Source organism: Gorilla gorilla, chromosome 11 (genome assembly GCF_029281585.2).
Source record: "Gorilla gorilla gorilla isolate KB3781 chromosome 11, NHGRI_mGorGor1-v2.1_pri, whole genome shotgun sequence".
Lineage (NCBI taxonomy): Eukaryota > Metazoa > Chordata > Mammalia > Primates > Hominidae > Gorilla > Gorilla gorilla.
The window spans coordinates 21228376-21256353 of NC_073235.2; the positions used below are offsets into that span (position 1 = coordinate 21228376).

At 45.4% G+C, this 27978-nt stretch overlaps 1 long non-coding RNA gene across 1 annotated transcript in view; it reads right to left on the bottom strand.

Annotated features, from left to right (window-relative positions):
* Nucleotides 1-4262: 4262 nt before the first annotated feature.
* LOC129532167 (uncharacterized) overlaps nt 4263-27978 on the bottom strand; it is a 33826-nt gene continuing 10110 nt past the window's right edge. Inside the window, exons 2-3 of the long non-coding RNA XR_008677814.1 lie at nt 8566-8655; nt 4263-7137 (exon numbers count right to left, since the gene is read on the bottom strand). This is a non-coding gene — a long non-coding RNA (uncharacterized lncRNA). The remainder of the gene's footprint in view (nt 7138-8565; nt 8656-27978) is intronic.

Below are 27978 nucleotides of genomic sequence, written 5' to 3' on the forward strand. Positions count from 1 at the left end.
TGGTATCAGAAGAGTCAGCCTCGTCCAGAGTCACAGAAGGGCTGCCAGCAGCAACATACCTACTAGTCTATTTCCAGCAAGAGAGATAGAAGAGCCTTTCCCCAAAATATGGAATTGATGACCATTCCTTCAGTCTTACTGTGCCCGCTTATGTCATCCTAGACCTAAGACAATCACCAGGAGAATGTCACATAATGATTGGTTTAAGCCCAGATTCTTAAACCAAGCACAGGGGATTATTGTGATTGGCTAATCAATCTTCCCATCCTGCCCACAAGAACCTAGAAATGGGGTCATTGACCCTTGGCCCATGTTAGCTATTTTGAGGAGTGGTAAATAATTAAACAAAGCTGACGTTCTGTTAGAAAGGGAACAGGGGGCCAGCTGTGGTGGCTCAAGCCTGTAATCCCAACACTTTGGGAGGCCACGTTGGGAGGATTGTTTCAGGCCAGGAATTGAGACCAGCCTGGATGACATAGCAAGATCCCATTTCTACAAAAAGTTAGAAAAAATAAGCCGGTATAGTGGCACACACCAGTAGTCCCAGTTACCTAGGAGGGGATACGTGGACATATCACTTGAAAACAGGAGGTAAAGGCTGTAGTGAGCTATGATCGTACCACAGCACTCCAGCCTGGGCAACAGAGCAAGATCCTGTTTCTAAAAAAAAAAAAAAAAAGGAAAAGAAGAAAAGAAAGGGAAGGGAAAATAAATAATGGAAGTTAGAAAGACCACCAACAGTCTAGCACCATGTATAAGAGAGAATGGCCTTGATTTGAATCCTAAGTTCGATACTTACCAGCTGCGGGAAGAGACTCTGTTTTCTCCTCTGTAAAAAAGAGGTAACAGTGTCTACTTGACATAAGTGCTTATGAGGGTTAAATGAAAATGCATGGTGTCTGATATACAGCAGGTAAATAATTAAATGCATAGTGTCTAACATACAGTAACTGCATAACTAAATGCATAGTATTTGACACATCATAGGCACACAAATATAGTTCTTTCACCCAGTCTCCTTTAGACACTGAGTTCCTGGGGGGTGAGGGCAGTGCTTGCCGGGCATGGTGCTTGGCACATGGTGGGCCTTTAACAGATACTTATTAAAGGAATAAGGCAAGAGAACATTCCTCTGAATAACTGGAACCTTTTCCTTCTCCCTAATACTAAGGATTATGCAACTGTGTGGCCCATTCTTCCTTTGACACTAGGAACATTTTAGCTAATTGAATTCGAATTTCAGCTATAACAACTACTTGGCCTTCCTAGACTACACATCTATGCTCCTCTGTATCTAATCTTGACTCTCTACGCCTAGTTTTCTCAGGCCTAATTCTCTACTTCTTTGTTTTTGTTTTCCCAGCATCATTTTGTTGTAAGTATCCCTGCTATAAGCCATCTTTGTGGAAAGAGATGGCGCAAAAACAGACGAGTAGACAAACCAAATGCTTTGTAAAAAAGCCATCGAAGACACGTTAAGGAAGCCACTTTCCACCATTTATTAAATAAATTCTTTCCCAGGCCGGTCTGAGTCGCACCCAGACTTTACATCAGGCTTTGTTCCAAGTGGGTGGGGGTGCCAAAGGGAATACTGCGGCCTGAAAGACGTCCAAGGAAAAAGGCTTCTTTTAGAGGCAAGCCCACATTACACAGTTGGCAATGCTAAGCTGAACGTCCTCCCAGCTTCCAGGGGGAAATGAAAGACATTCCCCCCATAGCTTTGCTTTCAAGCTCTTACAGCTGGCAGGGCAGGAGAGCCAAGTTCCGCCTTTTCAATGCAGGTTGTCACTTGGGTGCCGGGATCTGCTGATCGATTAGCCAAACATCCAACGTGAGAAAAAGGCCCAGCACACATCTTTTTGCTTAACTGTCATTAAATGCATTTAACCCCAAAGAACCTGACTTTCCCTTTTTTCATCTGCCATAGCCCAAGAACACCATTACTAAAGAATTTTTCTTGAAAAATTACGAAGGGAAGCAAAAGAAAGAAACATGATTTCTGAGCAGACCTCTCCTTGGCAGTTCTGCACCTGAGGCTCTTTGTTCTTCATGGGATCTGAGGACTGGAAGGGAACTTGGGGATTCTCGAGAGTCACCTCCTTATTGTACAGATTGAGAAGCAGATGCCCTGAGAGGTACGGTGACTCACCCAAAGTCACACAGCTGGTTAAGGGCAAGGGGAGGGCTAGACCCACATCTCCTGACTTTTAATTCACTCACTAAACCACATGCTTCTCCAGTACCATACACTTAGCCACAAACTCTTTGAAGAGATTGAATAATTCAAACAGATGACGCCCTTGTAGAAGGACAAACTGCGGGGCAGCCTCACTTCTATGTAAACCAACAACCCAAATAGCATAATGAAAGAGCCCAGTTTATTTTTCTTGTCACTCAAATTAAAATCATTTACAGGCAGACATTCCCTAACTCACAAATAAGCTGTGTCCTAACAGTGTGTTTGGAATTTGCTATTTAGAACCCAGGATGTGTTTTCTTCCTGGGAAATCACATGATCGAGTGTGGTCAGAACCCCAGGCCAGGTCACAAAGGGCGACTTAACCAGTAAGTAACCACCGTGGAGTCGAAGGAACCCTTCATCATATTGTTTCCATGAAAAAACACATTCCAGGTTTTAAGTAGGAATAGTGGAAACGCAGCTATCCCACCAAGGTCCCAGTGCGAAGATGTCCCTCCCAGGCGCCTGGTGGGGAGCTGGGAGGTCAGGCTAGGTAAGAGTTAGGAAGCCGTGCAGAATTGTGAACTGGACATGCGCTTTGGGTGGAGACAGAACAGGTTTCCACTCCACTACTTAATAGCTGGGCAAGTTCCTTAACCTCTCTGATCCTCTGGAAAATAAGGATGGTAACAATACCTCACTGGTAAATTATAAGGACAAAAGAAGACAATGTCTGTTAAGAACCTATTTCCGTGTCTCGCATGTGTCAACAAGCTATCATTTATTATTGTGGTTGCTTGGGAGGAGAAGGACGGGCTCTGGCGGTTTGGAGAGCTGGGATGCTCCATTTGAGGAGGCAGCGTCTGGGGTGAAGAAAGGCTCTTGCCATAGCCTGATGGGCAGAGGGCAGTGAGGGGACCCTGGGTTCTTACCCCCCACCCCTGCCCCTTAGGCAGTAGAAGTGGCAGCAGCTGTGGTTCCACCCCTGGCTGGGAGGAGGCGGCAAGGCCCTGGTGGGGCTCACAGTGGCCACTCCAAGCAGTCTGGTTGTTGAGAGGGTCCCCCTTGGCAGTGCTGGCTCATAAGCAGCTTCAGCCTTCCCCTGCCTTCTGTCATCATTCCTCCCCATCCCTGGGGGACGTCCCTGGCAGCTCCCACAGTGCTTCTCGGCCCTTTCAAGTCTCATTTCAGTGACTTAAAATGTCCAAGCCAGTGTAACATCAAACTTTAAATTTTGTTAAGTTCAGTCTCCTCCCACAATCTGAGGCTTGCTCCAGGTTTAGAAGCGGCCTGAGGAGGAGTCGGGGGTCTGTGTTGCCAGTCTCTTCTCTCTCCTGGCTCTACTCCCGGCCCCCATTCTCACTAGCTGGGTTTCAGACCATCTGAGGCCAGGCCCAGAGGGAGAAGGGCGTTGAGCACAGCAGCGTGATCTGGCATGGGTCCTCTGGGTGTCTGATGCATGGGTGTTAGCTCTGTCCCCAGGCCCATGGCTCCAGAGCCCCTCAAAGCCCCTCACACCTGTCTTGAGGTAGGAGGGAAGTGCCAGAACCTTCCACCAGAAATATGGTGCTCAGCTGACCCAGTTTGCCCAGGGCTAAGGGGTTTCCCAGGATGCAAGACTTCTATTGCTAAAGCCAGGGGAGTCCCAGGCAAACCAGGAGGAAACAGTCACCTGACCCAAGGGCGGCCGGCACATCATGACACTCAGCTCTCTCCCAAATAACCCTTTTCTCATGACTCTTCGGCCCAAGTGACCAGTGGGCTAGAGCTGGCAGGCCAGGTTTACACCTTCCTGGCAGGTCCTGCACAAGCAGCCTACCTCATGCTAGTAGGCAGATTCTCGGAATCTTCTAAATGGTTGTCTCTGGGGCCTCTGCCTGAACTAAGACTCAACGTCGAATATGGACTAGAGGGATTTGCAGTGCCGTGGTGAATCCTGAGCTGAAAGGTTCACTGCATGCTTAGGAACATCTCAGCAGGGACTGAGATGCTGTACAGTATGGGGTAGGCTGTGGCCTGGGTTGAAATCTTAGTTCAGCCCCTCATTACCTTGGACTTTGTTACCTTTAGCACCCCTGCGTCTCATTTCCTTACATATGAAATTGATGGGTGATGGCCCCTACCTCACAGAGTTATCTGCAGCACTATGAGAATTAACTCATGTCACACATTGCCTGGGACATGGTAACTCCGCAATAAATGTTAACTCCTAGCAGCGTTTTTATAGCAAGCCAGGATTGTGTAATAAAGACTTGAATATATTTAATAAGTTTCAAATCTACTGCAGGCATATTTTCTTAAGTTATTTTCTTCGTTTTAAAGCACATTGAAGAGCCAGTGTTGGCAAAGGCACCAGAGACAGGCCATGCACTTATATGCTGCTGGTGGGAGCGTAAATTTATAGTCTCTCTGGAAGGTCATTTAGCAATAGGTTTCAAAAGCCCTAAACATGCTTTTGACCCAGCAATTCCACTTCTAGGAATTTATCCTGAGGAAATAATTGGAAAACTGGCTAAAGATTAATGTGCAAGCTGGTTCATTGCAGTGTACTTAAAACAGAAAAATATTTGAAGCTGTCTGAATGTCTTAGACGATCAGAAGAATTTTTGTTCATGCATATAGTGAAATACTATGCAACTATTAAAAATTATGTCACAATCTATATTTGTCGACATGGGAGGGTGTTTATGATATATATAGTATACTTATATAGAGAGTGTACATTTTAAAATCATGTATATTCCAGGATTTTTTCTGAGCATGGGATTTAGTATTAGTTTAGCTGAGATCAAAATGTATATACAATACTGTATTTTGCTTTTGTTTTGCTTAATGTTATGTAAGAGTCATTTTGTACCATATATCAAACCTTCTATAAACTTCAATGGTAATAATATCCATCAAGTTGATGTTCCCAATTTAAATAACCAATCATTTATTGTTGGAGCAACTTATTCCAAAAATGTTTTAAGAGGTCGGGTGTGGTGGCTCACCCGCAATCCTAGCACTTTGGGAGGCCAACATGAGCAGATCACTTGAGGTCAGGAGTTCGAAACCAGCCTGGCCAACATGGTGAAACTCCGTCTCTACTAAAAATACAAAAAAATTAGCCGGGCATGGTGGTGCCTGTAATCCCAGCTACTCGGGAGGCTGAGGCAGGAGAATTGCTTGAACCTTGGAGGTGGAGGTTGCAGTGAGCTGAGATTGCACCACTGCACTCCAGCCTGGGCGACAGAGCAAGACTGTTTCAAAAAAAAAAAAAAAAAACTAAAAATGTTTTAAGGAATATATTGTTAACACCATCTTTGTGCCTAATACCTTTTTCATTTTCAGGAACATTTTCTTAAAATTAATATATGTAAATTAAATTACTCAAACTATAGGAATGTGCATGTATTTGAGGGGGACATAAATATTTTTAGGGCTTGCAATACATATTGACAGACTGCTTTCCAACAAGTTATACCAATTTATCCCAAGAATTGATTGGGAAATTGGATGCTTGTCCACTTTTCTCTGCAAAGAAAGAAGATTCCACTGTTCATATGATGTCTTCCACAGATTTATTGTGCAAACTGAACGGATCACCCTTAGAGTATCTGATCCTCTTGCCCTTATGAAGTCTCACACTTCCTGATGAAACTGTTCACCAAATTGCCACAGAAATGGAAAGAAAGGGGAAAAAAAGCAAAGAAAAAGGACTCCAGGGTAATGAAACCCCTACACATACTCACCAATAGCTCAGTCTATGTGGCAAAAAAGTAATTTGATTATGCAATATGTAACTCAATACATTTCAGCAATTTTCAAATGCATTTGAACTGCTCTTGAGAATGCCTTTATTTCAAAATTATTAACTATACAAAAATCAAGTGTGTTGAGAAGAAAACATCCTAGTAGAAGTCTCAGACAAAAACTGAAAGATAAAAGACTGGAAGAAGTTACAAAATGTCAAAAACTCTTTTGTTCTATCACAACAGAAGCTAAAAAGCCTGATAGACAAAAGCATGAAATTGAGGAGAAGAATCATAATAGCTAAGAAAATATAAATAATAAAGATGAGAAGAGAGAATAATTATAAAAATCAGATCATGCCAAAGTAGTACTTGATTAAGAGGAAGAGATAAATTTGGAGCATAATTGTTTGAATAACCCAATTTAATGAAGGGGAGTGAATCATATGAATATGTTGAAAAAAGGATTTGCAATCTTGGTGATTTGATCACAAAATACAGACATCGACAACAACAACATGAACCCTACTACTAGGATTAGTTACTACTAGGGTTAGTGGCTACTAACATGTAGCCACTACTACAAGGACATCAACCAAAAAGAATAGGAAAAAAATATAGCCCAAAAATGTAGAAAAAAAGCATACTATAGTGATACGTCCAAGTTAACCAATACAAATATTGTTATCCTTCTAGATTTTGCAATGTATGCAGTATTTGTTAGCTTTTTAGGATGTGTGATTTGTTGTGATTTCTCCTAAATTAATATTCACATTGATGCCTAATTTTGTCTTCATAATTTGATATTCTTTTTCTTACAATGAACTCCAGCTCCTATAAGCCTCAGGTTCCCAGAAACCTACATCTGCCCTGCTGTTAACACTGAGTGCCTGTAAATGTTCTTAGAGAAGATTCTAAGTCCACCTCAGATGATCTCCATCATCATACCTGGCATGTTTTATAACAAGAAGGGTTACCACAGCTAAAGTACTCTTGGGAAGGATTATGCAATGCCAGAAAGATTCTCTCTTCATAAGTCCCATAGGTGAAAGAGGGGTCAATTCACTGAAGCTGTCAACATTCAACATTCAGACATGGCCAGGCACAGTGGCTCACACCTATAATCCCAACACTTTGGAAGGACGAGCTGGGAGGATCACTTGAGGCCAGGAGTTGGAGACCAGCCTGGGTAACATAACAAGACCCAATTTTCTTCTTTTTTGTCTGTACAAAGAAAAAATAAAAATTAGCCAGGTGTGGTGGTATGCACCTGTAGTCCCAGCTACTTGGGAGGCTGAGGCAGGAGGGATCACATGACCCCAAGAGTTTGAGGCTGCAGTGGGCTATGATCACACCACTGCACTCCAGCCTGGGCACCTGAGACCCTGTCTCAAAAAAACAACACAGTCAGATATTTACTGAGCATCTACTATATATGCCATGAACTTGGGACACAAACAAATGCTAAGATGCTAGTGAGAAAGACAGCTCTGCAAACAAGCCATCAGTTTGGGAACCACTGCTACTCAGCTGAGCACACTCTTGAAGCAACTCTCCTTTCACCCACTGTCTTTTCCACCTAGCTCCAGGACCTGCTTCCTTCCCCATCTAAGACATGCCATCTTAGGCAGACATCATAGGTCTCTTTAAGTCACAAGAAGAGTAGTTGTATGTCTGTGTCTGATCCAAGTAATAATCAAAATGTTCAATTTCATTTAAAGTTAAAGCGTCTTGTCTCTGGCTCAGAAGCCTGAAGTGATAGAAGTGGTCATCTCCTCCTCCTGTCCCCTCCCTTCTTCCACCTCCCACTCCCTATCCTGATGAGGCATTGAGGTGGGGGACCAGGATGACAGAGCAGAAATGATCTTACTTGACTGCTTCAGTTGTGAGCTGCCATTGGGGCTTCTAGGGCTGACTTTTCTTTGGGGTGCTTTTGTGGGTTTCTTGGAGAAGCCACTTGAATTTCTGCTATAAAGCTCCCAACTTAGGGTTGCCAGATAAAAATACAGAATGCCCAATTAAATTTGAAGTTTAGATAGATAAAAATAAAAAAAGATCTAGTGTATGTCCCAAATATTTCATTTAACATATACTAAAAATATACACGTTGTTTACCTGACATTCAAATTTAAATGAGTATCTTGTATATTTATTTGTAAAATCTGGCAACCCTACCTCAACTACACTTTTCATTATGAGGTTGGGATGTGTGTAGTTGTGGGGCAGGGCCGCAGCAGCCCTTGGGTCTCTGGTTTTCCAGGGGCCCACATCTCTGTTGGGTCCCTTTGCCCTTCCAGGCAGCCCACTTGGGTGGAGTCCTATTCAAAAGGGCCCCCATCTGGTCCCTGGGAGCCACACACCTTCACCCCACTGCCCTCTGGGGCAGGGCACCACTGGCCACGGCAGCCCTGACTTCTCAGACCAGTCCTCACGTTTCCCCAAACACTGAAAGGTGTGGGGAGAGCTCTCCGTGCAGCCCTTGTCACTTCCTTGAGGTGAGGGGAAGCACTTGCTGCCCCACCCCATGGAAGGGCAACAGGGGTGGTGGGAACACACAGCCCTCAGCCCACCCTCTTCAAGGAAACCCTCCCTGATGCCTCGATCTGAGGCTGGAAGTGCGCGAAGGGCTGACAAAGGAAGTTTTCCACTCACCAAGCTTGTCCTGGGCAGGGTCTCAGCACTGTGCGGATGTGCGGCTCCTTGCACTATTTTGTTCTGCCTTTGAGGCCTCTGCCGAAATGTCTAGATAACAGGAAAAGTCCCTTTTACCATCCAGTTATACTCCCTTGTTATGAATGAAGTCCAAATGGGGCACAAGGGAGCAGGAAGAAGAGTTTATTTGGCTGGGCCTAGGGGTAATCAGGAAGGAGTGCAGCGAAGAGGAGCCACCCCTCACTCCGTGCTGCACAGACAACATGCTTATGAATCTCCAGGGATCACGTTAAACAGCAGATTTGGCTTCAGTAGGTTTGGGGTGGGGCCTGAGATCCTGCATTTCCTACAGCTCTCAGGTGATGTCCTCAGATGCACTTTGAGCACAGAGGGGCCAGAGGGCTGTGTAGGAGGGGCTACTAGGCCCTTGGGGGAGGTGGGAAGGAAGGGGCATTGCAGGCCAGGGAACAGCAAATGAAATGCAGAGGAAGACCTCAGGTCTGGTGACACTGCCTCTGCAGGTTCCAGTATGCGGTCAGAGGCTAAGAGGGCCACCCACACTCGTGGGAGGGGAATGGGGGAGCTGGCAGTAGATGAAGTTCCAGGGGGGTCCTGACTGTGCGTGAAAAAGCTGGAACAGGAAAAGCAAGCTGAGTGGGTTCCACTGGCGTCAGCTCTTGTAAAAACACTTTACGAGCTAGCCTACATAGTTGTATTTCACAAAGCCACGTGAACATTAATTACTCAGGGCATCTGATGGCTCGACCACAGAGTGCGTGTGATGGACACATTCAAGTCCTGCTTTGCACAATGCCCGGCTGGCACTGGCAACAGCTGTAGTTCACGTGACTGTCTCCCGATGTGCACAGGTGGTATGAGTCACCTGGAAAAGGTTTACTGCCTCAGTGTAACATCTGCAGAGGGTCAGCAAATCACATGGCCTAATCTGCCTGTGGGTGGCAAGCTAGCGGCCTCCTAAAGATGTCCACTTTCTAATGCCCAGAACTAGTGAATAGGTGACCTTACACGGCAAACAAAAGGGCCTTTGCAGATGTGACTCAGTTAAAGACTTTGAGATGGGGGGACTACTCGGGGTTGTTCAGGTGGGTCCAATCTAATCACACGAGTCCTTAAAAGTAGAGAACCAGCCAGGCGCGTGGCTCATGCCTGCAATCCCAGCACTTTGGGAGGCCAAGGTGGGTGGCTTGCTTGCTGGTCATGTAGACCAGCCTGGCCAACATGGTGAAACCCCATCTCTACTAAAATACAAAAATTAGCTGGGCGTGGTGGCGGGTGCCTGTAGTCCCAGCTACTAGGGAGGCTGAGGCAGGAGAACTGCTTGAACCCAGGAGGCGGAGGTTGCAGTGAGCCCAGATGACGCCACTGCACTCCAGCCTGGGCGACAGAGCAAGACTCCGTTCCAAAACAAACAAAAAAAAGTAGAGAACCTTCCCCACTCATGGTCTGAGAGAGAGGGAGAGGTGAAAACTGAGGAAAGGTAGAGAGGTGGCAGCATGAGGAGGAGCCCTGCTGCTGGTTCTGGGATATCAGGGTTCATAGACAAGGATAAGAGAGAGGCCTCCAGGGGGGAGCTAAGGGATCCCCCCCAAGTGACAGCCAACAAGGAAATGGGGACTTCAGTCCCACAACCTTGTCGAACTGAATTCTGCCAACTGACAAGAAAATGCATTCTCCCCTAGAATCTCCAGAAAAGAATGCATTCTTGTGTCCAAGTGAGGCTCATGTCTGACCTGCAGAAGTGTATAATGATAAATTATGTTGTTTGAAACCGCTACATTTGCAGTAATTTGTTACAGCAGCAATAGAAAACGAATCCCCTGCCCAGAATGACTTCCTCCTTTCCTGTCAGAGGAAGGCTCAGGCCTTCTGCTGAAAGCTCGCTTCCCCAAGTAGTCACACCCAATGCCGAATACTCCCCAGAAGCAGCTGCTATTTTCTGAGAACAATGAGTTGCTTGTAAGCCTGAGAACAGGACGAAAACCCACTTTGCAAGCAGCCCTGCGTGTGACGGGCATGCCCTCGGAGGGCAGGTGGGTTTTGCTATCTGCTTTCTGTCCTGCCTTTTTCCCCCCGTGGGTCCTGTCTGGCTCTTTTGCTTTCTCACTTTGTGCAGAAAGCCATCTCAACTCTTCTCACAGGAGAACAGCTGCATGGACGTAGCAGGGGGAGTTACCGCATGCCTACCTCCATGGTTTTGGAGAGGGGCCCCTGCCCAAATGTCTCAGTGGCCACCTTCATCAGACCATGGAGCAGTCAGAGCGGGAAGGGATTCTAGAGTTGGTCCAGTCCAACCATCTCATCTTACATGTGAAGGAGGAAAGGAAGAAAGGGAGAAAAATAAGAAAGCTGAGGTCAACCCTCCTCCAGGGATGGGCCTGGCCAACAGGATCCCAAGGGATGACATAACATTGAAATGAAGAAACCAAGGAAAGTCGAGAACTAAAGAAAACACAACCCAGTCAGCCAAGAGGCATCCTTGAGGGCCAACCAAGCCGTCAAACCTGGATGCCCCCGACGAGTCAGAAAGTCGGGTGCCTCGAGAGCCAAGCAGCCAAGAAATGGGGTCTGGAACTGGCACTTTGGTCCGCCTCTGTGCACTCACCCAGCAAGGGTGGAAGGGACCCTGGGACCAAGTGACCAAGGTCACACAACGGATGAATAGGGCTGCTGGACTTCAAACTGAACCATGCCATTTTGCCAAAGCAGACATCACCTTCCATGAATCATAAATGTTTGTTCAAAGCCACAAATGTACATACTCTTTGTATGTATACAGCTTTTTTCTAAAGGTTAACATCTGAACAGATCAATTAAGGTCAGCCTTAATTTGTCTGAGCTTTTTGGTTAAAGTTTTCTGAGTAATTGAGCGAATTCAAGTTTCTTGCTTTCTCCTTTCAAAACATGATCTCATGAAATTTTTGTCCCAAGAAAGGCAGGATTACATTTTCTTTTAACAGTTTGAGTTGGTGTAGTGTATTCTTGGTTATCAGAATACTCATATAGCTTTGGGATTTTGAATTGGTAAATATTCACGATGTGTGAAAAATCATGATACATACTGTACAATCTCAGTGCCATAAAATTGGATGTTGTACCTACACACGCACAGGACCTAGAAGAGCAAACTATAAACTGCCTGTGATTGTGAATGACTTTGTTCTTTGCTTCTTGCGTTTTTCAGTTTCCTATAATGCACATCTTAACTTTTAAAAAATAAAGGTTATTTTAAAAGCCAAAAAAAAAAAAAATGATCTCTAACCTGTTGGCTGGTTAAAATTTGAGAAAATTAGACAAATGCTTACTCTTCCCTTTTTGGCTGACAAACAAAAGCCCAGTGAGGTATCCTCATCTGTAGAGATTTATGTCCTTTGTGGGGGGCCTGCTTCTCCCTCAAGACAGAGTAAAAAAAAAATCAGTGGTGTCACTTGGGCTCAAAAGGACAGAAGACTTGACACTGGAGTTTGAGGGTCCCAGAGGGGCTCAGCCACATAGACCTTCCTGCCCCACCCTTCCTACCACAGCCCTTTTTAGGAGCTGCCCCTACCCCCACAAGACTGTCCTTTGTTGCTGAACTATTAATTACTTAAATAGTCATTGATCACCTACCCTCTGCTAGGCCCAGGAGTCCTGTGAGACGGGCTCTTCCCTTAGTCCTCATTCCCACTGGTTATTGACACCATCCCCTGCTACACCCCCAATTCTACTATCCCCTTCCAGCCTGACACAGGACTTGCCTCTCTGAGCCTCTGACCTCTGCTTTCTCCCAGCATCTATTTTGGTTCTTCCTCCTTGGCTCAGTAAGTACATGGACAATCCCAGATCAGCCTTAAAGGCAGCCACCCCCATGTTGGCCTCAGCCTCAGGGGCAGGGGAGGATCCTGGCCTACAAATCATGCACTCAGAGCTACAGTCCAGTCTCTGCAAGGACTGGCAGCAGACGGCGCTCGCCCTGGGAGACCGAGTCCAGACACCTGTTCCCTGGCACAGCAGAAGCCCTCCACCCAGGCCCTGGAATGACAGCCCTGACTGATCTCCTGAAAGTGAGCTCTCCTGAAAGTGAGCTCAGGCTGTCCATCTTCCCTGAAGTCCAGTCCATCCGTTGCAAAGCCAGTTTCCGCTGTCCCATCATGATTGATGCTGAAGCTCTCTTTCCAACCTTTGAAATGCCTTTTCATGCCATGCATTTAGAGAAAGGGCTCTGCCATCTGCAGAGGACCTGTGCGGAAATGTGGGGAAATGACCATGTGTTTATTTATGTCATCCATTGTTAGCTAAGAATATCCAGGTGTTCTAATAATGGAGGTACCAAGAAAGGAAACAGTGTTGGATGGTGGGAAGGACGCTGGGCTCGGGGCAGGAAAACAAGTCCCACAGCCCAAGCTGAGTGACCTTCAGCAAGTTTTTGTTCTTTAGCCTCAGTTTCTTCCTCTGCAGAAAAAAAAAAATGAGTCTACAGTACTTGCTATGCTGACCTCAAAGGGATATAACAAGAATCCAATGAAAGGATGTATATGCATCCCAAATTTGCTCAGGCCCAGCACCAGAGGGACAAATGAATCCACATTAACAGATGTCACTGGGGCCTCCCGCCTGCTGACACAGGCCTCCAGCACTTCCCCATAGAAGTTTCACTGAAATATTTTTCAGAGTGCCTAGGTGTGTCTCAAGAGGACCCCGTGCAACCTTCTTTCTCGGTTCACTGCCAGAGAAGACCCTCCCTATAGCTACTATGTCCCAAGCAGGGGCTGAATCTCAGGGCTCTCAAAGCTGCAAAAGACAAGAGGTGTCAAAATGGTCTGTCCCCTCTCGGAATGCACCCCCACCTCCTGGCAGAGGGACACCTGGAGGCTGGGACATGCTCGGGAATGTCCACGCTGCAGGTTAGTTCAGGAGAACGTCCCTACGCAGAGGGCAGGGCCTAGGCTGAGGGGTTTATTCAGGTTGCCACTGGATCCACCCAGCTGCCTGGAGACAGGGATTGTCCTCATTTGACCAAGTCACACAGCTAGTAGTAGTAGGTGGTGGAACCCTGTGGTGGACATTGGTCATTCTGGCTGCTTAGCATCTAGGTATACTTATTCTATGCTTTCTTGTAGAAGTTGTGCAGTTTTCAATCTTATATCTAGGTCTATGGTCCAACCTGAGTTAATCTTTGTATATGATGTCAGGTTAGCATCAAGGTTCTTTTTCTTTGTATGGGATGTCCACTTGTGGATATACAGTACTTCTTATTTGGGAGGAACATCAGGGTAAGTGTTCCATTTGCCCGCTACAGAAGATTCCATTGCCCAGTACAGAAACCAAGCTGAAGGGGAAGCTTTCCGCTCTCTAGTTGCTTAAAGCTTTCACCCTTTAGGGAGACAAGCCAAAGCACGTGGTCATTTAGGGATTAGATGAGGTGGCTATGAACAGCAGTGTCAAGTGCCCCTCCCAAGTCGGTGGCTCTCAAGGTGGCCTCTGGACTGTGCCTGTCCTCCTCTACGTCTTGCCCCCACCAAGGCCTCCCAGCGGTCCCATGATTCTATGCGCTTCCCACTGCTCCTCACGTAAATTCCTTCTCTGCTAAAGTTAACCAGAAACAGTTTGTGTTTGCAACCAAATTTGCAGCTGCTACAAGGCAGAATTCAAACTCTGACAATGTCTTGCTAAAAAACCCATGTGCTTTCTAAAATACCGTTCTTGGTGCACTGTTAAAGCTTATGTACATATAAGACATAATTATTATTACAATGCATTAAATTGGATGATATCCTAGTGAGATAAGTGGCAGGGTGGTGGTAATCATGGAAAAAAGAAAGCTCAAACCATCAAGGCTAGATGCTGTCAAGCTACAGGCTCACAGAAAGCTTTGGGAGGAAAAGAGCTACACGAGTCAGGAAAACAGCAGATTAAATAGGAAGCACCCAGCTGGGTAATGCGATTCCACCGCCTCTTTTCCAAAGAACTAAATTCAGCCATGGCTTAAAAAAAAAAATTCCTGTATGGTTTGTGGGTGGTCATAGTCATGAAACCTAGAATTTTAAAGCCAGGAAGGACCTTAAAAATCATCTGACCTTCAGACCCGCCTGGGTTTTATAAAAGAAAATCATCTATTGTACTGGCCTCATTTCCTAGATAAGGAGACTGGTTCCCAGTTAGGTTGCAAGACTTAGGAAACATCACATGCAAGGCAGTGACAGAGCCAGACTACAGGGAGGCTTTCTCTCTACCTTCACCCTACGGAAAAGGGTGGTGAACACAGTCCAAAAAGTCAGAGGGGAACCGCTCTTACACAGTGGGAAACTAGACATTAGTTTAAGTAAGAAATCAAATTGCATGTTATGCCAGTCTTGTCATCTCTGTGAAGTCACTGATTCATTCTCAAAACCATCGCCCTGAGATGTGCCCACTCTTTCCTGTGTTTCTACTGGGGAACTATCCAGGTAAACCTCTCCTCCCAAGGTCCTCTAGAGTGTTCCTGAGGCCCATACTTAAATAAATCATTTGAAGGCCAGGATATACTTGAAGTTCTTCTTCAAAGTATGTGTTTTTCTGCAGTTTACACAGGCTGTCGTACACGTATCACCTGGGAGGAGTGACAGGCTGTGGCGTTATCTCAGTGCTATGGTTTTAGCTTATAGACAGTCATTCCCATTAGCCCCTAGGGAAAAGGGATGCTGAAGAAATTGAACAGAAGACCTAAAGTTTCTATCGAGGCATTTTCACACAATCAGCCTACACTCTGAGTACAATTTAGGGAAAAGCTTTCCTTCTCCAAAATGCATTTTCTTAAGAGGCTCTGGAAGTTAGGGGAGATGTTACAGACAGCTGACCACCTTCCCCTGTGAAGGGGCCTCCTCTCCAGCCGATCCTCCCCAGCAGCCTGAGCTTCCTAGTCAATCAGAGAGCTGTGGCCCCCGACAGCAGCAAAGTGATGTAAGCCTCAGGGAGAATGAGATCGCTCAGTTTGTAGTGATGTGGAAAGTTCTCCAAGGTTCATTGGGGATGCAAAAGTGTGATAATTTGATCACATAGGTGTAAAAAATAAACATATATGATTTAGCAAAATACACAGACAACTTCCAAAAGGAGACACATGAAACCATTAACAGTGTTTGCTCCTGAAGAGTAGGACTGGAATATCAAGGAGGGAGGGGATATTTTTGCTTTTTGCTTAAAACATTTCTGTAATGTTTACCTTAACGGCAATAACAAGAATGATGAATACAGGTTACCTTTATAATTAAAAGTAGAAACTATTTTTTTTAATCCGGTTTCCAGTTTCCAGAGCATTAACCCTCAGACCTGGGTGGGTGGGGCTCAAACATCCATATCTCAGTAAGTTCTTCTGATGATTCTAGTGTGCGGCCAGAGTTGAAAACCACTGGGTCAAGGCATTGAGGGTCCCTGGTAATGTAGGAAGTGGGAAAGGGGGTAATGTATGAAGTGTTATGGTGTTATCTTAATATGAATCTCTGTCAGGTTAGCTTCTGGGGAGAAAGAGGTGCTGGCAAAATTCAGCAGAAGAGCTAAGCAGTGTGTTTCCTGGGATAGAAGTGGGTTCCTCAGGTAGGCATCTCAGGGGGCAGCCAGAGGGCACTTGGGTTGATGCCCAGGAAGCGGAGAAGAGAAAGCAAGAGAAGGCAGTTCAGGCCCACGCAGCAGGCCTCCGAGGCCTCCTATGTCCCCAGAACCATTGGCTCCATAGCCTCTGTTCTCCCCACCACAAAGCAAGGACTTGTAATGTAGGAACCCACAGGCAGTTTGAATATCTGTTGTATTTGGAAGCCTCCAAATTCTGTTTAAAAATAATTCTGGGTTTCTTTCAAAAGGCAGGTTGGGGAGAAACATCTGGAATAAAATAAACCCGCAGACCACTTGCACAGACCAAAAGGGAAAGAAAAAAACATCCCACTCCAAATTACGTTATTCCCAAAAGAGCCAGGAAAGACATGAATGGGGGAAGGAAGAGTAAAAAACAAACCTCTAAATGATGTTAAGAGAGGGTGGGGAAAACCAGAGTGGAGGGCGGTCTGACAGTACTTTGCTCTCACATTTTGGAAAGAAAGAAGTTCCATTTTAGTAATTTTGAGTCTTTCTCAAAAAAGTAATTTTTCTGTGCAGTTCTAAATGATACACTTGAGTCAACTCTGAGGAGCTTCACACACAACTGGTATCTACATTCCCCTCATCCACATAGACCTGGCTGAAGAGTCAGTGTCCTGGCAGGGCACGGTGGCTCACACCTGTAATCCCAGCACTTTGGGAGGCCCAGGCGGGTGGATCACGAGGTCAGGAGATCGAGACCATCCTGGCTAACACTGTGAAATCCCGTCTCTACTAAGAAATACAAAAAATTAGCCGGGCATGGTGGTGGGCACCTGTAGTCCCAGCTACTCGGGAGGCTAAGGCAGCAGAATGGTGTGAACCCAGGAGGCTGAGCTCGCAGTGAGCTGAGATGGTGCCACTGCACTCCAGCCTGGGTGACAGAGCAAGACTCTGTCTCAAAAAAGAGTCTGTGTCCTGCCCCACTAATAATGGTTGTCCTCTCAGGGAAAGCATGTTTCTGACAGACGTTGTTCTCAGCAGCAGGGCTGGTGTCTGCATGTTCCATGTCCTGAGTTGAAAAGGAGCTGGCATCCGCAAGATCTCTTTCAGAAGGGCTGATGAAGGCCTTCCAGATCATCAGGTGCAATTCCCATTGCAAATCAGTTCATCTTAGGAAATGTCTGCCATGGGGACAAATCTTTACTGAGAGCCGACGTCTCAATGGCTCATGTTGACTCCTTTAGGATAGCTAGAGGAGCCGAGCATTGCTCCCCTAGCATTGCTGAGCATCTAGTAGGGACCCTGTAGAAGTGATGTCTCTTATTCTTGCTCAGTCCTGTGAAGTCATTTTTACTGTCCACATTTCACAGATGAGGAAGTTGAGTCCCAGGGAGTCTGGGCTCCAGAATCAGGCAAATCTAGCTCCCCTACTCAGCAGCAGTGACTTCAGGCAAGTTACTTAACTCTCTGTCTCGGGTCCCTCCTCTGTAAAGTGGAGAGAACAATGAAACCTCTCTCATAGTAACAGAGAGGATTGAGAGAATGCCTCTCAAAGCATTTAGCAGACAAATATGCAACCAATAAATATTAGGTGCTATTGTTATTGATGTTGTAATGATTTAAAGGGTTAAATCGCTCACTCGAATTAAGTAATTCAGCACTGTAATAAAGTGCTGAAGCTGGGATTTTTGTTGTTGTCTTAGCCCCAGCACAAACTCTCATTACTCAGCACTGTATCTGTACGCTGAGGATGAAAGACAGAGACACAGACGTCAGACAGAGGCACCTGTCCTCTTCCCTCAAGGGACAGCAAAGTAGCTAAGGGTATAGATTAGGTAGATGTTGCCTTCTGGACACAAGGTTTATTTTGTGGCTTATTAGTCAGAGAGTGGGACTGACTGTCTGTCACCTGCTGTAACACAGGTCTAGGATGAGGCCCAGGAGAATTCTGCTGACCATGCAGCAGGCAGGGCCAGAAGCTGGGAACAGGCTGGCAAGGGCTGGAGAAACTGGGCACCACAGGCACTGGTGCAGGGAGGGGACACAAGGTCTGGGCACCGTGTCTGTGGGCTCAAAAGGCTGACAGTTTGGAACCATCTGGGGGATGTGGTCAGCCAAGCAGGCTGTTGGGGGAAGTGCCCAAGTCAGCAGGCTGCAGCTGAACTCGAAGGAACCTGACATGGATCTGGCAGCCAACGGGTGACCTGCAGGTGTGGAAAGTGGGATCCTGGGTTCTAGGGTCCCTTGGGGAGGTCACTGGCTATCAGTAATTTACTGGTAGCCCTGGCCATTCCTAGTCTTTCCTAGTGAGGGTGTGTGTAAAGAACCCACAGGAAGGCCGGGCGCGGTGGCTCATGCCTGTAATCCCAGCACTTTGGGAGGCCGATGTGGGTGGATCACCTGAGGTCAGGAGTTCAAGACTAGCCTGGCCAATATGGTGAAACCGTGTCTCTACTAAAAATACAAAAAAATTAGCCAGGCGTGGTGGTACATGCCTGTAATCCCAGCTACTCGGGAGGCTGAGGCAGGAGAATTACTTGAACCCAGGAGGTGGAGGTTGCAGTGAGCTGAGATTGCGCCACTGCACTCTAGCCTGGCAACAGAGCGAGACTCCATCTCAAAGGAAAAAAAAGAACTCACAGGAAAATAGGAGGAGTCAAGCACTATCATTGCTATGCTAGGCACTTTGCACGTCCCATCTTAGTTCCCACAACAGGCCCATGTGGTAGCTATTCTCATTCCCCAGGTTATCAAGGAGGAAACTGAGGCTCATACAAGTTAAGAAATTTGCTCAAGGTCAGCGTTAGATTGTCTAATAAGCTAAATAAATGTCTGCTTAGGATACCTGCAAAGCAAGAGCACCTAAAAATTTGCTTCTGAAATAATTTTAAAATTGATTTTTCTAAGACTGCATCAAGGGAATCATTGTTGGAAAAAGAACTTTGTTGAATTTCCTTACAATTATTTTTATGCCCTAAACAAATGGAAAGGGATAGGTGGAAAAAAGGCTTTCTCCTCACTTTTCTCTCTTTTTATAGTGAGGGAATGAGGTGATTGGGAGGAAGAGGGAGGAATCTTTTCTAGAAGTCCTCAGAAAATGTCCTCCAACATCCCATTGGCTGGGACTGGGTCGCACACACCCCTAGACCAGTCACTGGCAAAGAGAAACCACATTGTGTTGATTGTCTTACAACAAGCACAGTGTATACTGTGGTGCCGGGCAAATGGCCACATCAACAACACTGGGTTCTGTTAGCAAGAAGAAAGGGCCAACATAATGGTGGTTGAGTAGGCTATGGATGGAGCTAATCGCAACCCTTCAGGGTGCTCCCAAATCCCAGAGAAGCTAGGAAAGCACAGACGTTTCATTTACCAAATGGTTACCTTGGGTTTGGGATTTATTTACTACAGGTTTTCAAGAAGAGAATATCAATTGACCCTTATGGAGACTTGAATCCCATGACACAGTATTATTATTATTATTATTATTATTATTGTTTTGAGGTAGGGTCTCACTCCTGTCACCCAGGCTGGAGTGCAGTGGTGTGATCATGGCTCACTGCAGCATCAACCCCCCAGGCTCAGGTGATCACCTCAGGTGATCAGCTTCTTAAGTAGCTGGGACTACAGGTATGTGCCACTATGCTTGGATAATTTTTTGTATTTTTAGCGAAAATACATTGGTTTTGCCATGTTGCCCAGGCTGGTCTCGAACTCCTCAGCTCAAGCAGTCTGCCTGCCTCAGCCTCCCAAAGTGCTGGGACTACAGGTATGTGCCACTATGCTTGGATAATTTTTTGTATTTTTAGCGAAAATACATTGGTTTTGCCATGTTGCCCAGGCTGGTCTCGAACTCCTCAGCTCAAGCAGTCTGCCCGCCTCAGCCTCCCAAAGTGCTGGGATTGCAGGCATGAGCCACTGCACCTGGCCGGACACAGTATTATTAGAACTACGTATGTTCTAACCAAAGCTTCTCCCCAATTCTGTCCCCTCTTTCTATTTCTCTCACCTTCTTTAATCAGCTAAGTGCCTTGTCACCTGTCTTCATTTAAAGTCCCCACTTCCCACTCCCTCCTCGACTCCCTGACATCTGGCTTCCACCCCAGTTTCTCCCTTGAAACTGTCTGGCAAAGGTCATGAATGAATATTAAGTTCCCCACTCCCTTGCACACTTTTCCACTCACAGCTTACTCAGCTTTGTGGCACATGGCACTGTCAACCCCTCCACAGTCTTCCAAGACTCTCCCCCTTGGTGCCTGGGGCCCTACTCTCTCCTCACCTTCTTCTGAGCTCTCTGGCTGCTCAGTCTCCAGGCTGGTTTACCACAGGGGCCTATTCCCAAATGTTGGGGCTTATTCCCAGGGTTCTTCCCTTTACTTCCTTTCTTCTCTCTCCAGACACTATCCTTACGACGTGCACTACCATCTCAGATCTCTAATTCCAGTGCAGGCTGGAGACCTGAGCTGCAGATCTGTATGTTTAATTGACTTTCGGATAGAATTTCACAGGCTTCTCAAGTTCAATTACTTGTATTTATTTATTTAGAAACAGGGTCTTGCTCTGTTGCCAGGCTGGAGTGTAGTGGCACCATCATAGCCCACTGCAGCCTCAAATCCTCAGGCAGTCCTCTAACTTCTGCCTCCCAAGTAGCTAGGACTGGAAGCACATACTACCATGCCTGGCTATTTTATTTTTTATTTATTTATTTATTTATTTTGTAGAGATGATTTTTATATGTTTCCCAGACTGGTTTCATATTCCTGATCCTCCTGTCTCGGACTCCCAAAATGCTGGGATTGCTGGTGTTAGTCACTACATCCGGCTCAACTTCTGCTAAATGGACTAATCATACTCTCTTACTTGCCTTTTCTCTTGTGCCTCCTCATCTTGGTGACTGGCACTACCAGCTAACCAGCCACTTGGCCAAGCCAGAAACCTGGGTTCCACCATGTAATAGATAGATCAAGTCATATTGTTTCTATTTACCTGGTATCTCAGGTATCTCTGTTCTCTTGTATATCCACAACTTCCACCCAGACTCAAACATATATCATAACTCTCTGGGTCATTACAAGGGTCTGAAACTGATCCTCCACCTTTATGTTCACCCTACCCCCCAGCCTATGTGTCACCATCATGATGGTGGTCTTTATAAAATACGGAGATGATCATTTCTCCACTCTTTAGAAGCCTTCTATGGCTCTTCTCTGATGCCAACACATAATTCATGACATAGAAATGCAAAGGCAGCCCGTCTTTTCAGCCTTATTGGCTTAGGCTCTCTCCACTCTAGCTGGAGACAGAAAGACATGACATTGCATTTTAATAGGTAAAATGTTTTACCTTTAATAACTTGGGTTGCTTGCGTTTTTATAACTCTCTTTGATTTGTCCAGCTCCATTTTGGGAGACCATTATGTAATGATGTGACTAAGCTTCAGTCTGAAACACTGTGTGTCTGATTTGAATTGTTGAAACCTCTAAATTCAAGTTTCCTTATATGCTAAATGGGGATACTAATACTTGCTCAGAGGGGAGTTGGGAGGTGTAAATTCAGTGATATATATAACAGGCATGGCATATGGTAAGTGTCCAATCAATGATAACAGCTACTACTTATAGAGCAGATCTTACTCTGTGCCAGGATGGTTCTAGGTGCTTTATGTTGTTAGTTCCTTTGATCTTCATAAAAATGTTATGAGGTAGATACCGTTATTCTTATTCTATGGATGGAGAAACAAGCACGGGGGTTCGCATAGCCCATCCAAAATCGCACAGATAGTGAGTGGCAAAGGGAGATTTGAATCCTTGCAGAGTAGGGCCAGAAACTATACTCTTTTTGTTTTGTTTTGTATTTTGAGACAGAGTCTTGCTCTGTCACCCAGGCTGGAGTGCAGTGGTGCGGTCTCGGCTCACTGCAACCTCCGCCTCCCAAGTTCAAGCGATTCTCCTGCCTCAGCTTCCCAAGTAGCTGGGATTACAGGAGCGTGCCACCATGCCTGGATAATTTTTGTATTTTTAGTAGAGATGGAGATTCACCATGTTGGCCAGGCTGGTCTTGAACTCCTGACCTCAAGTGATCCACCTGCCTGGGGCTTCTAAAGTGCTGGGATTATAGGCGTGAGCTACCACGCCTGGCCCAGAAACTATACTCTTACCCACTAAGGGACCCTGCCTCTTCATAACTGTTGATCATTTAAATTAGTGCATTTATTTTAACTGTATGTACCAGAAAGTACACTTGGAGTTTTTAATAAATATGTTACAAATGATTTGGAGGAAACATAAAATATAAGGACTAATTTCTAGAATGTTAGTATAAAAGCAATAGAATGTCCTCTACCACACACAAAAAAACCAACCTCTTGATACATTGAAGATGCTTCTTCTTCACTGAATTGATCCAGGGACAAATTGCTTTGACATCATTGATACCAAAATAATTCAGACCAAAATTAAATCTATCATTCTGTAAATTAAGGAGTTTAGAAATTACTTCAAAGAGATTGACATTTTTGCCTCTTTCAAAATTCCCATTTCACAATGCCTTCATTTTGGAGGAGCTTCAAGCCAGAGGCACTTGTGGCTGCCCTTCAGGTAAACTTGACTTTTAGCTGGAGCAAAGTGCTCCACAATCACAGCATTTACCTAGTTCTTCTTGGTTTGGATTTTTGCCAATCTGGCAACAACCATAGGTGCCCCAGGATGACTGTAGTGGTGCCCCAGGATGACTTAGGGACTGGAGTGTGTGCTTTATGTCAATACAGACAGTTCTCTCACTGCTTGGTCTCAACTCCATGAACACTTGGAAATTTTACCCCTCGCAAAGAGAGGGAGAATAAGTGTACAGGCTTTTAGATCATCCCTTCTCTGGTCCCCAGAATCCTTTAGGGCAGGGACTGTGTTATATTTACCTCTGCAAACCCAGATCCTGTCATGATGCCTGGCACAGAGAAGACACTTAACTAAGCCAAGTGCTGGTGGGTTTAGAAGTCCTAGTTTATCTTCTTCTTCAACCAGAATTGGTTAAGAATACGGGTTGGGATGACAGAGTACCTACAAGGGACAGATATTGGTACCCTCTCATACAGGAACCTGGATGGTAGTGATAAAATGAGATATCAGTTGATAATATTTGAGAAATTGTCAAGTTGTTGGAAACACATATAACTTCCCCAAATAACTAAGTTGGAAGACTGTACTAGTTTGAATGTGTAGATTCTGGAATTCTTATAACAACAACAACAAAAAAGGCACACCATAGTGATCACACTTTATAGTGGCACATGCTTCCTCTTCCCTATAAACCAAATGAAGATATAGTTCCAATTCTCTCCTCTTTTGGTTGATGTTTCTCTTGCTCTTTTCCCATTAAGACTACATCTGTGATTCTATAAAATCTTTCCTTCCCTTTCTTATTACCTAAGCATATAAAACATTCATATGTGGAAAGATTCTGATATGCACGATAATTCCAAATGCTGCAAGCCCAAACAGACTTGGAAAAATTCTCAATCTCCTACCAAAGCATGCTTAAATCAGAAATGTCTTAAAGCACTAAAAGAAAAAGGGAAAAATTTTAGGGCAAAGACCCAATTGTAGTAGCAAGGAAAACCAGTGGTTGAAGAGAGAGTACATGGAAGGGTATTTCCTCCCCACCCCAGGCACTCTGCAGTGACTTGATGGAGCATTGGGCAGGATCTTAAAATAATCTACTCTCCCATCAGACACTATTGAATTACTTTTTATCTTCATAAACAAGTACTGCCATTAATTAATAACACTATGTACCAGGCGCTAGGCTAAGTGCTTTGTATGCCATCTCTTTTAATGTTCCTCACACTTTGCAGGTGTCAATAATCCATTTTTAGAGGTTGAGTAATTCGCCTAAGAACATACAGCAAATAAATCTGTTGTACTCCACAGCCCAGCTTCCTTCCACAGAACCAGTATTTCCAAGACAGGCCCAGAGCCTGGCATTGTTAGCAAAGCTGTGCTTATTAGCTGTGTGGGTGAGAGGAGCAAAGGAGTTAAGACCTTCAAAGTGCAGACAGCAGTGCCTGGTAGGGGGCAAGCACTCAATAACGGTTGCCAGTGTGCAGATGCTGCCCTTGCTGAGGAGGGCAACCCAGTTTGTCCAGGTCGAAAGGAAGTCTCAGAGCACAGGTTAAGATGGGGCCAGGGCATGTGTTATCCTGACAGTTGCCTGGTAAAAGACCTGATCCAAGAAGGAGAAATGAAAATTAAGGGGAGAGCCTGCTTCAACCAGAGCAGCTGGCCCAGATCTCCAAGCTCGTGGGGCCACGTGAGGATTCAATGAAGACCAGGAGGGTTGAGAGAAGGCAGCAAGGAACAGGTAGGGGGACGTTGTCTGGTGGTTTAAGTAACTGTCTTTGGACGCTAGGCACAGGGTGTAGAGCCCCTTCTGTGGAGACCTCAGACCTCTCCCCAATGCTAGCAGCAGCTCTTCAAGGCGTGCCTGATAGAAAGAGCCTGGGAAGAACACATGCCAACCTGACCACAGCAGTCAACTCATGGCCAATGAGGAGGGCCCAAGCTTGGGAGCAGTTGCCAATGGACATGCTTGCCTTGTATGTAATAAATTTTTAGTATGTTAATAAAATCAAAATGCAGTACATTTAAAATGGGTCCCATACATGACAGCTCTTTGTCAACTGTGACACACAGTGGAAATGCTCTGTGTGAGAGGGAGATAGAGATGTGCTGGAACGGGGAGGGGCCTGAGGTCTGGATTGCTGGCGATTCGTCCTTCTCCACTGTGGCAGATGCTGCTACGGATCTTCCAGTTCCCAGTCTCCCCTCTCCCTCAGTATTAGAAGTGCAGAAGCCTCACATTTCAGCTGGGAACACTGCAGCCCTGCAGTGGAGGCCACACTTCTCAGGCCCCCTTGCATCAAGGTGTGGCCACATGACTGAGCCCTGGCCAGTGACGAAGTGACATGTGCCAGCTTCAGGAAACTCTCCTTTGAGCTGCAGGCACCTGCCTTTGCCCCCATTTCTTTGTCTCTTCCTCCAGTGGCTGCCTAGAATATGGATGCACTGGAGACCTAATCACCAACTTAGACCATGAAGATGGGAGCCACACCCTAGGGATCGCAGAGCAGGAGCTGGAAAGAGCCTGGGTCCCTGAGGACATCACAGAGCAGGGCCACTATGCCAGCCCAGGAGCGCCTCCCTCAATTATTCACAGGACAGGGACATGAACCTCTCCTTGTATGAGTCACTGTAGTTTAGGTTTTCTGCCAAATGCGGAAGGGACTATCTCAGTCTCTTGGATTCTTTTGTTAATTTTTGCTTCTTCTCTGCCTATGTGCAGGTCTCTTAGGAGCCCCCCTGCTGAACTGAGGAGGCTGAGGCTGGCCCGTGTGTCTCAGCCGTTCCCCTCTGTGAGCCCCTAAGTGTCTTACAGACCATGTATTTATTAGTGGCCTATTGTTAATAATCATAGTAAGCTATCCAAGCTGACTTTTTACTGAGCCTCGGAGTTTTATGGTTATAAGAGAATGAAAACCTCAGAATAAAATATTAGGCTCTTTGATCTGTGTGAATAGTCACTCTTGAGCTGTTCTGGGTGTGTTTTTCTGTGATTTCCCAGCTATCGTGCTAAGCGTCACACTCAGTCTCAGCTGCCTGTTAACGGCAACAGGAGGAATGATGCATTAGCATAGCAAGGGATCTGCAGCTAGCCTAGGCGCTCTGAGTACTCCATGCACAGATGGGGTGGACGGTGGGCAGGGACCAGAGCTGGGGGGGGAGGGTGGAAGGGCATCTGAGAACAGGCAGGCATAGAAGGCAAGCGCAGGAGAGGTAGAGTCAGAGGGGTGGACAGAGATGGCTCACTGCCACTTAATAGGTATACAATGAGCATCTCTTGAAGAAAGAAAGGGAGGAGGATGAGAGGGAAAGAAGGAAGGAAAGAAAGAAAGAGGTTGCTAGGACCAAGTGCTAGGCAGCCAAAAAAGCTTTGGGGGTTGCTTCAATAGAATACACAGGACAAGAATGTACATGCAGGTGCACTGGGATAATGCTTCAGCAGGGTGACAAATACACACACACACATGGACACAGGCATATACAGACACATTGACTTATACAGATATACACATATGTACATGTATGGTAGCCAGCCTCCACGATGGTCCTAATTCTTGCCTCCTGGTATTTACACCCTTATGTCATTCTCTCCTACAATGTATATGTGTGACTTGTGTAACAAATAGAATATTGTAGGCATGATGGTGAGTTCCAAGGCTAGGGCGTAAAAAATTATGGAGGCTTCCACCTTGCCCTCTCTGGGATCACTTTCTCTGCAGGAAGCCAGCCCTCATGTTGTGAGAACACTCAAACAGCACTATGGAGAATTTCACCTTCTGCCAAAAGCCCATACCAACTGGCCAGCCATGCGGTGAGCCATCTCAGAAACAGATCCTCCAGCCCCATTCTGGCCTTCAGCTCCAGATGATAGCAGCCCTGGCCACAACTTTACAGCAGACCTTAAGCCAGAACCACCCAGCTAAGCTACTCTCGCTTTCCCAACCCACAGAAACTGTGAGGTAACAGTTTACTGGGGTTTTATGCCAAGGTAACTTGCTAAGCAGCAATAGACAACTAATATAAACTATATACACACATAATTTTCCATATATATATAATTTATAATACAATGCATATATAGTTTTTCACAATTATCAAAATAATGTAGATTGACTAGAGAAATTTATGAGATAAGTACTATCATGATTCCCATTTTAATTGACAGGGAAACTGAAACACAGACAGTTCAAGTACTTAATCTAAGCAGTAAGTAGAGGAGACAGAATTTGATCTCAGGAAATCTGAGCTTATCACTATCTTATAGGATGGCACACTCTGGCTGACATTTTGTTGTATTTCCCTTCAGTCTTTTAAAAATACAGTTTAAAAAAATTACTAGACTTTATTTTCTAGAGCACTTTTAGGTTTACAGAAAAATTGAGCAGAAAGTACAAAGAGTTCCCATACATTCCCTCTCCCCTCCCCTTTCACCTAGTTTCCCCTATTGTTAACATCAGGCATTAGTGCGGTGTGTTTGTTACAACTGAGGAGCTGATATTGATGCATTAAGCTTGAGCTGGCATTAGGTTTCACTGTGTTGTACATTCAATGGGTTTTAACAAATGCATACTGATGTGTATCCACTATTATTGTATCATACAGAATAATTTCCTGCCTTCAAAATCCCGTGCTGCACCTGTTCATCCCTCCCTATGCATGCCATTCTTAAGCAGAGCTAATACTACATATACTAATTTTGCAGTTTTTAAATTAATATTGCATAAGTATTTTTTCATGTCAGTAAAACTTATAAGAATTATTTGTAATACTTGAATACCATTCTATGTGTGCATGGCTAAACCATAGCTCAATTTATTTATTCCCTTTTGTTGGGCATCAGAATTGTTCTCCCAGGACTCTTTTTTTTAAGTCCTGGGATGGAGGACCCTTGACAATTCAACTCAGCATCCTTAATGTAAGTGTGCATTTGTCTAAGGATGTATGTGTCAGCTTTAGCAAGTAGGTACAACTGCTGCAATTCCAACATCCTTAACCTGGCTCTGTCAGAAACTTGGAAACTATTGATTCTGTAAGTTATTTCTAGCCTGCCAGAGCACTTGTACTTATCCTCTCTCCCCCGACCCCAACTTGGCTTTTAGAATAAGTTTTCATCAGTTCCCAAGAAATGAATCATTGTGAATACAAAATGACTAACAGCATTTCTTTGGACCCTACACCCCACAGCAGACACAGGCTGACCCCCTTGATGCCCTTCCAGGATTAACAAGGATCTGAGAACAAGCAGTATAGA